This window comes from Telopea speciosissima, chromosome 1 (genome assembly GCF_018873765.1).
Source record: "Telopea speciosissima isolate NSW1024214 ecotype Mountain lineage chromosome 1, Tspe_v1, whole genome shotgun sequence".
NCBI classification, from domain to species: domain Eukaryota; kingdom Viridiplantae; phylum Streptophyta; class Magnoliopsida; order Proteales; family Proteaceae; genus Telopea; species Telopea speciosissima.
Genome location: NC_057916.1, coordinates 61,458,236 through 61,469,570, shown reverse-complemented (window position 1 = coordinate 61,469,570; position 11,335 = coordinate 61,458,236). Strand labels below are relative to the sequence as shown.

The 11,335-nt window shown below is 43.6% G+C and overlaps 1 pseudogene; it reads right to left on the bottom strand.

The window, feature by feature from the left end:
• Positions 1-8,375: 8,375 nt before the first annotated feature.
• LOC122652336 lies at positions 8,376-9,973 on the bottom strand (annotated as a pseudogene).
• Between the last annotated feature and the right edge of the window lie 1,362 nt (positions 9,974-11,335).

The following is an 11,335-nucleotide window of genomic DNA, read 5'->3' as shown; positions in this document are numbered from 1 at the left end:
CATTTATGGCGCTCACCAAGAAGGAATTAAAATGAGGTGGCTGATTAGGCGACACAGCTACTACTGGCCAACCATTTTAGAAGATTGTATTCGATATGCAAAAGGGTGTTATGCTTGTTAGAAATATTCTCCGGTGCAAAGGGTGTCAAAAACATAGTTTAATCAAGTTGTCAAACCTTGGCCGTTTTGAGGGTCGGCTCTGAACTTAATAGGAAGAGTGTTGCCCCCTTCTTCTGAAGGACATTATTTCATAGTGGTGGCGACTGACTATTTTATGAAATGGGTCGAGGTCGTGCCTATGAAATTGGTTACACAAACCGATGTGGTCAAATTCCTCAAGCAACACATTGTGTACCATTTTGGTCTCCCTGAGACCCTTGTTTGCAACAATGGGAGCATGTTTACAGAAGGAGAAGTGCTCCAATTTGCTCAAGAGTATGGCATAACAATTATACACTCAACACCATACTATGCACAAGGGAACGGTCAAGCAGAGGCTAGCAATAAGATCATCAAGGTGAACTTGGCTAAAGTAATTGAAGATCATCCTAGAACATGGGTAGACCTATTATCAGAAGTACTCTGGGCATTCAGGACTTCCAGAAGAACGACAACTAGAACAACACAATTTGCCCTTACTTTTGATCATGACATGATTCTGCCCATGGAAATAACGATGAAATTGTTGTGAGTTGGAAGACTTGGATGAGGAACGGCTATTGGACTTGGACTGGATACATGCACAAAAGGTTAAAGTGGCCAAGGTGTATAACAAGCACGTGAAAGATAAAACCTTCAAGGAAGGGGATTTGGTGCTTAAGATAATTCTTGGGCACAGACCCCATGTATAGAAAATGGTCCCCAAATTGAGAAGGTCCATTTATCATAAATCAGACCTTAAAGGGAGGTGTGTTCAGACTAAAATCCATAGATGGCATGATTCAACTTAGGCCAACCAACGAAAAGTACTTAAAAGCATTTTACCCCATGATGTGGGAGTCTAAAGAGTTGTGAAAAAAAGAGTACGAGGTTCCTTAAGGTTAAAAGGCTGAAAATAATACAATCGGCCATGCAAACGAGAATTCAAAAGGCTGAAAACAATACAATTAGCCACACAAAAAGGTTAAGGGCTGAAAACAACAGAATCAGCCATCACATTGGTAGAAAGGTTCATGGCGCTGGCCGTGCATTCTCCTCAGGTTTACACGGACTTGTGGGCTTGACACGGGTCCAAAGAAGCTCCAAGTTGCTGTCGATAACATCAATATCCTTGGACACATCAACGGCTTCATGAGCTAGATTCTTCTCAATTTTCAAGGACGAACGGTATGAGGCACCCTCTGAACGACCTTGTTCAGCCAAACGTGCTATCTCGGCTTGCACTTGGATTTTTTTGGAAGCCAAGGTACCCCTTTTTCCACCAAGATCGAATCTCTTCATCCAGTTGGCGTTCCTCCTTGCTCAGACTATTTTTCTCCATTTGAAACGTCTTTAATTGAGAATGGATAGTCTGGATCCCAGACAGTTGATTCTCCCGAGCCTTTGTAGCCTGAGCAGCTTGTGCAACTGTCTCGAAAGCAGCAGGCACACTACTCTCAATACTGTCAATTAGTTCTAGCAAACATTTGAGAGCAGTTTCATGACTATCCCCAAGCTCTCGAATGGACTAAAGGCAGGTCACAGCCTATCATAAAGCTCTCATCTTCTGTTGATCCAACAGTTGCTGAGAGGTAAACCTATTCAAAGATTCCAAGGTCTTTCAGGCTTCTTTGATTTCTTGGGCATGGGGAGGAGGAAGTTCATGTGCTGCAGGAGGAGCTAAGATGTTACAGGAGGAGCGGTGAAGAGGCCTTCTAGTTCGGCCAATACGCCCGACACATTGGTAACCTGTCAGAAGTAAGGATGGTTCTCAGCTAAGGCAAGACAAGTTGAAAGTAAAGAACTTTTACCAGATCATCAACCAGAGGAGTTGAACCACCTCAATGGCCAGAGGTTGATAATGCTCTTTGGTGTCTAGCAGCAATGGGGCCAAAGGAGCAAGAGTCTTTACCACAATAGTAGGACTCAGAAGATCGATAAACTACGAGACAGACTTAGAAGAACTGCCCTTAAGGGCACGAGCCTGGACTAACGGCTGATAGGCTGCCAAAAGAGTTGTTGGCTTAGGCATTACGATCTGAACATTGAATAAGGAGGAACGTCTAGGGTCGGTTAGGGAGAGCTTCGCCAGCTTGGCTACATTAGCATCATCATCTTGTTTGCTCCTGATTCTTCATGAGCATGATTGATGAGCTGCAGAATCTGTGCGTGATCGTTTCGGCCTTTGGGAATCAACACGATCACCCCTCGAGGGCTTGATTTTCTCAGCCTCGACTTCGGCCTCAAGAGGATGCTCAATTGATCAGCCTTGCCTTCTGGGCCACTTGATAAGCTGGGTTTCGGCCTGATCACTTTCGGCTATCCCTTCTTTAGAGGAGGAACTCTCAGAGCCGTTGTCATAAAAAAAATTTATCAGGAGAGCATTTGAGGAAATAGACAAATTGAGAACATGCTTAAATAAAGGGAAGAAATATGAAGAAATATGTAGCTAAATAGTTGGGGTATCTGAGCACAAAGGTACTGCAGCCAGCAATAGGTTGGTCCATGGCATAGATTCCAAAATGGGTCATACCCATGGCATTGGTATTGGATTTTGGTTAAACTACGCTTGACAGTGCATAGGATGCAGTCGACCTTGGAGGCTGAGATTCTAAGAGCTTGTCAAACTCAATCTCAAAGCGGTTCATGTTCATCAGAAGACCTTTCCAGGTATGACTGGAGTTTTTCGGTCTTGACAAAAAATCAATCCTACATATTCTCGTAGCCGAGCGACGACTGCATGGTGTCGATCATGCGAAATACCTCGGTCCACATTGGGAATGTCTTTGGTCCTAAAGAATTGCTCATATGCTACAATAGCCTGGTAAGAGGAAGTGTCTTTTCCTTTTTCTTTTGTTGACTGCTTCTTCGATTTCTACGATAAGTGAGAAAACTTATCAATGGGAGCAGGACAGCCAAAAGTTGTAGAATGGCAATCATCAAAAGATAAAGAATTGGTCGTAGCCAAGGTATTGCATTTTAACCACCAAGTTGTGAAATCTACAGTGACTGCGGGAGAAGGTTCAAAGTAACGTGGCTGAAAGCTGGTAAGGGTGAATTGGATGAAGAGAGTGATGTCGCAGACACTCTCCCGAGTTTTTAGCATCCTTCGAATGGGAGTACCGTCGACATCAGAGAAAGAACATGGAAAGGGGATAGATTGAAGAAGCCCAAATTGTCGCACCCAAAATTTTGGATTATAGGGCTCAACCCCTCACATGTTGTTACCTGTGGGTTCAACGTAAAAACCAAAATGGAGGTCACGACAAACTAGAAAGGAAGCCCAGATGGATGCATGGGCTGACGGGTCTTGAAGGACTGGGTAAAGCCATGAGGGAAGGCTCAGAGATTTGTGAAATGGAAAAAAGGAGTCGTTGGCATGGTCCTCTGGTAAGTTAGAGAAAAAGAAAAAACATTTAGAGAAGTGCTGCTTCAGTGGAGCATGGAGTAACTTGAAACCGATAGCCGAGTAATCCCTAGAGTCAGGAGTGGGAGCGAATTTTGATAAATAGGCACTCAGCCAAAGCAGTAGCACCCAGAAAGGACCACGAGCATTAGTAAAACCCGAGGCCACAAGGTCATTGCAGCCTCTATACATGGTAGATAGAACAAAGGAAGCTAAGCTGATCTCTTGACCATCGGCCAAAGCATTGGCTAGCCGAAGGTAGTAGGCCTTAGTGATTTTCTCGGACTGGGTGCAAATGAGACAATGACAGATCCAAGACATGAGAAAGGCTACATACTCTTGTTTAGTAACTGGGCCTTGGGTTCTTCGAAACTTGACAAAGTAGGAGGTATAATTGGACTTTTATGGAAAACTCTAGGTCCCACTCTTCCCTGGAACCAAGAGAACCTCCATTAAACTCTTCCCCTTCAACCGGGATGCCTAAGAGGGCTCTAATATCCAGGAGGGTTGGGGACATCATTCCACAACAAAAGTAAAAGGAGTTGGTGGTACTACACCAAAAATGCAACACACAATGAAGCAAATTAGTGTTGCAATGGAAGGTGAAGGTAGACATAAGAATGGCATCATAAATGCCCAGTTTTCGCCAGACCTTCTCCTTGTGAGCAGAGTGTCTCTCGACCCAAGCATTCCACTCGTCATACCTAGAAGGCTAGAGGCTATTGAAAGCTCTAAGCCTTAGCAGAGGAGAGGAAGGAGTGCCTTTTCCATGTAGAAGAGGGTCGCTGGGGTGGATTGGAAAATGAGGAATAGAACTAGTAATGGATGGATCCTCCAAATAAGGACCCAAGGCTAAATGATTGTTGGAAGGGATGAGTACCTCTTGATTAACCGTAGAAGGGAGGGACGTGTGCCGTTCTTAGAGGCACTCTGCAACAGATTTCGAGCTTTCAGCAGTGGGTTTCTATTGACGGCCCATGGCGATGTTGTTGAAGATGAACTTGCACTCGAAGTATTTGAAGAAAGTCATAGGAAGATGAAGCCGAGCGAGGAGATGGAGATGAAAAGGTTAAAGGAAGTGATTTCAAAAGAGGTATGATCATTACTGTACCTCAAAAAATGGGATAGAAGCTAGCGAAGCGCTTTAAGCAATGAAGCAGGAAAAGATGCGTGGAAATGAAAAGTTGTTATCCTGTCACATGTCATCTCATAAAGGGCAAGTGGTTGGAGATATTTTTGTGACCAAATAGGCATGACCCTCATGAACTTTATAGCATCGTTCAAAAGGGTCACGAGGGGCATATTGTTTAACTAACGACAATCTGGCCCCAAAAGAACTGTCACGGCCCACAAAGAGACTCGAACATGACTCCTAATAGCAGTTATCAACGAGCTGGCAGTTGAAACTAGTGATAGTGTGCCTCGGTAAGTGGACACAACAAGCTAGAGGGCCGTAACTGACTGCATTGAGGGAGACGTAGGAAGTTCAGGTGCTATAAATAAGAGGCGAGAAGAAAGAAAATGGACCTTCAACTGTTTATTTAAATCTCGCCTTTAATTTTATCTAGGAGTAGGAGTAACTTAGCGGAGTTTAGTAGAGTTCTTTCCCTTGTTGCAAGGGTTGTTGATGTACTATTAATCGTTCTATGCAGCGATTTTAATAGAATACTCTATTTTTCAGTAAAAAATTGTGTCATTCTATTGCTCTTCCTGCCTTTATATGCGTTCAAAAGTCCTTGGAGCAATCGAGGCAGAGGTAGAACCCATTTGTTTCCTGAAGAAGTGTGAGGACAATCCTCACTTCCAGCATTGGATTGATTCTCGGTCGATAGACCAAAATTTTATGGAAACACCTACCCCTAATCCTCCAAAGTTTCTCCGTTCTTTCATAAGACAGATCGATCACCATACACTAGTATTCCTCAATGCATGATTTCATTCCTGACACTGCCTCAGAATCTAGGCTCTCAAAACTGTCACCCATTTTTAGTTTTCTACTACCAAAACTTTTTTCGAAGATGTTGATGAAGCTTGTGAATGGAGAACTAGAGAGTTCATTATAGAAGGCATCAACATGAGACCACTGATCTGCAGTGGGAGCATGCATGTATTGATACGTAGGCTTCTCCTTTTTTGCTAAAGATTTGTTCAGGTTTATGGAAGAATAGCGTCACAACGAACAAATCTTTAGGAAAAAAGGAGAAGCCTAATGAGGATCGTTGGCTCACGTGCACCAATATTTCAGCCCAAACAATGGAGGCCTGATAGAAGGCAGACTTTTTGGCAACTACTAACCAAATATTGAGTTACCATATTTACATGGGAACTCAATATTCAGTCACCGGATATATTCATACTCAAATAGTGCAAATTAATTGTTATGTTTTCTACATTTCTCGTATTAAGAAAATTAAGGTTTCCATTGTATTTTATATAAATATTTCTATTACTGTCGAGCAAAGTAATGCAATCATAATAATTCAAAGTTAACATGGTATCAGAGTAACCATTGGCTAATGCCATGTAACCCTAACTAACAAAACTTAACCCCTTCTCCCCTCTGGCTGATCACGCCTTCTCTCCTCTCACCGCCTTCTTCTTGTATCCGATCCTATTTCACCATGTCCACGGACTCTCCATCAACCCTTTCCTCTCCCACTGCCGCTACACCCACCCATTACTCTCTCACGTCTGCCCACCATTTTTTATTCCTCAAGCTCTCTTCCAAGAATTTTCTCTTCTCAGATAGTGCCCTTTCTCAACATGCAAAAACTCTTATGCTATCAATCTTGATGGCACCTTACCATGCTCAAATGATGTCTCTGCTACTACTAACTAACACCAACAGGATTCCACCTTGACAAGTCTCCTCATTGCCTCCCTGTCTGAGGAGATATTTACAATCGTTGTTGGTAAAAGTACAAGTAAGGAGACCTAGGATTCCCTTACAACGGCTTTCAGATCCACATCTTCCAATCTTATCCTCTCATTGCATCTCAGTCTTCAAGAGTTGGCTCAACATCCTAACGAATCCATTTCATTGTTTCTTCAGTGTACCAAGACTATGGTGAATGAACTCGCAAGCACTGGGAAACCCCTGTCCTCTGACGATTTCTATCTCTTCATCTTTCACGGACTGTGTCTTGACTTCAAGGATACAATACCCACCTTGCTTGCTATGTCGACACTCTCACCTATTCTGATATTTATGGACTGATTCTTAGTCATGAGTTTTTACAGTCATCATCCTTGCACAAGCTCTCTCTCTCTCTCTCTCTCTCTCTCTGAATCGTCCGCTACTGCCAACTCTCCCACTGCTAGCATGGCTCAATGTTGCTCTTCTTTATCTGCTTCACCTGATTCCAGGTCCTCTCAGACAAACCATGGTCCTGTCAGAGGACTATGGAACCTAGGGTATTCAACTCTTTTGCATGATCTCTCATTGCACCAATCATGCATCCACCACAATTTATTGCCGCCAATCCCCCTCATTCCCTCTCTCCCTATGCCTACCCCCTCTCAGGGGTAGCCCCCCCCCCCCCCCCCCCACTGAGTTCTAAATATACCCACATTCCTCTTCTCTCCTTCTCCCCTACTTGCCTCCCATACCCTCCACCCTTAACCTGGTACCTGATACAGAAGCAAACATCATGTTACACCTGATCTCTAGTCTTTGTCCTCCTTTGATGGCTACACAGGTCATGATCAACATCATGTAGGCAATGGTAAGGGCCTTCCTATAACTGACATTGGTTCCACCTTTCTTCCTTCTTCCTCTCTTTCTTTTCTTCTATTTGATGTGCTTCATGTACCTCCCGGCCATTACTAAGCCTTATTTTGTGCAGCATTTTGCTCGAGATAATGGTGTTTTCTTTGAATCACTCCTCTCACTTTTTTGTCGAGGACCAAATAATCAAGGAAAATCTTCTCTTTGGTTTGAGTAGTAACGAGCTCTACACTCACTCTGCTCCTCCCAATTCATCACCCACTGCCAGTATTATTGAACAAACATCCATTGATGGTTGGCACCGTAGAATTGGTCATCCACACGAGCGTATTCTTCCTCTTATATTAAGAGTCAATAAGTTGTTGAGGCAGTCGACACGGGTTAATTCTCCTTGTATTGCCTGTCAACTAGGAAAGGCCAGTCGTTTATCATTAAGTGAAACCTCTTCTCGTAGTTTCTTTCCTTTAGATTTAATATAGAGCAATGTATGGGGTCCCTTGCCTTCTCCTTGCGTTGATGGTCATTGATATTTGGTAACTTTGTGGATGATAATTCAAATTATACTCGGTTTTATCCTCTTGGTGATAAGTCTGAAGATTTTATTGTTTTTCTTCAATTTAAATCATTAGTTGAATGCTACTTTCTCTCAAAATTAAGGCAATTCAGACAGACTGGGTGGTGAATATTATACCCTTTCCAAATATTTTGCCCAAATAAGGATATGCCCTTGTCTTTTTTTTTAATAGACAAATAAGAAATTCATTCTCATTTTCCGGTATCAGACTGGGTAAGTTAGGATTTTATTATTGATTTCAATCTATCTATTACAATGTGTATAAATAGGGATAAGAATCCCAAGAGGATCCTGAGAGGATCAAATATCTCCACATGTGATAATGGAAGGATTCCATATCACATGTGATAATACAAGGTAATGAAATATACACAATCTTGGGATACAAGGTAAGTGCTACACATAGCAGGTGAATACATGGTAAGTGATATAAAGGGTAAGAGATAAACATGGTAGGTGATCAATTAGAGGAAGGGACCAATATAGCATGTTCCAATAGTGAGAACGGCTATATTGGTCCATACACCCCCTCAAGATGAAGATCCGGTGTGGCGGAGTTTTAGCTTGTCTCTCACGAACTGAAATCGGGCGGTTGGCAACGCCTTGGTCAAGACATCCGCGATCTGATCATGCGTGGAGATGAACTGAACTTGTAGTGATTTGGCTGCAACTCTCTCACGAACGAAGTGGAAATCTATCTCCACATGTTTGGTGCGTGCGTGGAAGACGGGATTTGCTGATAGATACGTAGCACCGATATTGTTGCACCACAAGATCGGTGCAATGGGCTGTGCAATCCCGATTTCCTTGAACAGGGTTTGTAACCAGATCAACTCGACTGCCGCATCAGCAAGTGCCTTGTACTCGGCCTCTGTGGATGAGCGGGACACAGTCTTTTGTTTTCTCGAGTTCCAAGATATGAGGTTAGGACCCAAAAAGATTGCATAAGCTCCAGTAGATTGCCTATCAATCGGACTGCCTGCCCAGTCAAAATCCGTGTAGGCTTGTAATTGCATGGATGGGGATCGCTGAAAAAGTAGGCCATGAGAACTTGTACCCTTGAGGTATCGTAAGATCCTCTTCACATTGCTCCAATCATCAGCCGTGGGTGAGTGCATGAATTGGCAAACACGATTCACCGTGAAAGCCACATCTGGTCGTGTGAGAGTAACATATTGTAGGGCTCCCACAATAGACCTGTAATGACTGGGGTCCGAATAAGATACACCCCCTGAGTCTGATGTCTTTGTTGATGTTGACATGGGTGTAGAAATTGGTTTACAATCTTTCATGCCTGCCCCGTCCAGTAAATCAGTGACATACCGTTTCTGGGACAAAACCAGCCCGTCTGAAGTAGTATGGGCCTCAATGCCTAAAAAGTAATGTAATGGGCCCAGGTCCTTGATGGAAAATTCCTGAGCTAGGCTGGCTAGCAGTGCAGAAATATTGGCCTGTGAATCCCCAGTTACTAGAATATCATCAACATATACTAGTACATAGATAACCAGCGGCCCTGGCGTGAAATAAACAGTGAGGTGTCTGTTTTGGATGCAAGAAAGCCTGTTTGAAGAAGAAACTTGGACAGCCGTTGGAACCAAGCCCTAGGTGCCTGTTTAAGCCCATATAAAGAGCGATGCAGCCTGCAAACATAAGACGATTTGTTTTTGTCCTCAAAGCCTGGGGGCTGGGCCATATAAACTTCTTCAGCTAATTCACCGTGGAGAAAAGCATTTTGGACATCCAATTGGCGGATGGGCCAGCCCTTTGACACTGCCAGTGAGATTATAGTTCGAATAGTGGGTTGTTTCACCGCTAGGCTAAAGGTCTCTCCATAGTCCACCCCTTGTTGTTGGTGAAAACCCTTGGCCACAAGCCTAGCCTTGTATCCCTCAATGGACCCGTCAGCCTTCCTTTTGATGCGGAAGACCCACTTGCAACCCACCAAATTCTGATTTTTTTAAGGTGGTACTAAACTCCAAGTCCCATTGCGAAGTAACGCATTGAATTCTTCTGCCATAGCCTGACGCCACTCAGGGACCTTGACAGCTTGTGTAAAACAAGTTGGTTCAGCTGGGTAATCTAAGGATGGTTGAATATGAAGCACTGTTTTGGTAGAGCGCAGGCGCATGGAATGCTGAGATGGTGGTGGATCCAATGGTGTTGGATCAGGATAAAAGTTAGCCAAGGGACGGGTGCGGCATGGAGGTGATGTTGGGCTGGGTAATGGACTCGGCTCAATGGATGGAAGCCGGGAGGGTGGTGATGGTGGGTTGGGGTTTAATGGTGGTGTGATGGGTAATTGGGTTTGAGGTGAAGGTGGTATAGTGGGTGGTTGGAGTGGTGGTACAGGCCGCGGCAATGGTGCGGGGATATTTGGTGAGACAGCCCAAGGAAGGGTGATTGGGGTAGGTGAAACATGAGATAGGGTAGGTGTAGCAAAGGGAAAAATATTTTCAGAGAATGAAACATGTCTAAAAACCTGTATTCGACCAGTGGTCCTGTCAAGACATCTATAAGCCAAGTGAGAGGGACTATAACCCAAAAATACATATGGAGCGGATCTATAATCCATCTTGTGCGCATTGAAGGGTCATAACAAAGGGTAACACAGGCACCCAAAAACTCGAAGAAAAGAGTAGTTGGGAACACGATGAAAAAGCAATTGGTAGGGAGAAATCCCGGAAGAAATACGGGAAGGCATGCGGTTAATTAGGAAAATCGCAGTTTCGAAGGCAAATATCCAATATTCCCTAGGAACCGATGCATGGGCTAGCAGGGATAGGCCAGTGTCAACAATATGCCTATGTCGACGTTCTACTGCACCCTGCTGCTCATGCGTGTGAGGCACAGAAACTCTATGTGAAATTCCCACAGTGATAAAAAGCTTTGGTAAAGTTCGAAATTCACCCCCCAGTCCGTTTGGACAGATTTAATTTTCCTATCAAATTGATGTTCAACAAGTTTTTGAAAATTAATAAATATTAAAAACCTCAGACTTGCGAACCATTGGGTAAAACCAACTGAACTTAGAGTAGTCATCAACGAATATAACAAAATAACGATGCCCGGCAGGGGAGGGTGTAGGGGAGGGTCCCCAAACGTCACTGAAAATGAGGTCTAATGGAAATAAACTGCGTGAAAATGTCTCGCCTAAGGATTGGAGACAGGATCTTCCCATTTGACAAGCATTACATAAATGATTCAAAGAGGAATTTAAAGAAGGCAAATTATTATGTGTGACGATTTGCCGAAGAAGTTGTGAATGTGGATGGCCCAAACGGTTGTGCCAGCCATCAAGAGTAGTCCGACATGTAAGATTTGCTGATGGAGAATTACGCACAGGAATGGTGTATAGACCACCGTTACTCGGACCTAATAGGATTGTGGTTTCGGTTCTCCGATCCTTCACAAAAAAAGAAGAGGGATGAAACTCGAAAAATACATCATTATCAAATGCAAAACGACTAACAAAAAGGAGGGGTTTGGAAAT